The following is a 458-nucleotide window of genomic DNA, read 5'->3' as shown; positions in this document are numbered from 1 at the left end:
CTTTCCCTCAACTCTCAAGTTTTTGCTCTTTTTTTACTTTTCAAGGGCTCTCTGCCCAACACATGTAGAAGCCAATATGATGGCACCAGTTTTTGAAAAAAGAACTTTTAGTGCCAAGTCGACCCGCAGGAGACAGGAGACACCACTCAAATCTGTCTCCCTGATCCAAGGTTTGGGGCAAGAATTTAAGAGGTTTCAGCACCAGATCTTCCTGGACAACAGACCTTTTTGCTTCTGAAAAAGTTTCCGCGTTCAGACTCCAGTCACGTCCTGGTCCTTTGGTTCCATGTGGGGGAGCGGTTAAGGGTTCACAGGTGTTACTTGTAAGTGGGATAAACATTGGTTCCAGATCTTGTTAAAGATAGGCTAGGACCAGTTTGAGCTGGTTCTGTGGTTACACATCTCCCCTTTATGTTGTTCATTTCTCGATCTTGAGGAATATGGGTGAAAACTACTCT

This window comes from Pteropus alecto, unplaced genomic scaffold (genome assembly GCF_000325575.1).
Source record: "Pteropus alecto unplaced genomic scaffold, ASM32557v1 scaffold75, whole genome shotgun sequence".
Taxonomy (NCBI): domain Eukaryota; kingdom Metazoa; phylum Chordata; class Mammalia; order Chiroptera; family Pteropodidae; genus Pteropus; species Pteropus alecto.
Note: the sequence above shows the minus strand (reverse complement) of the source record.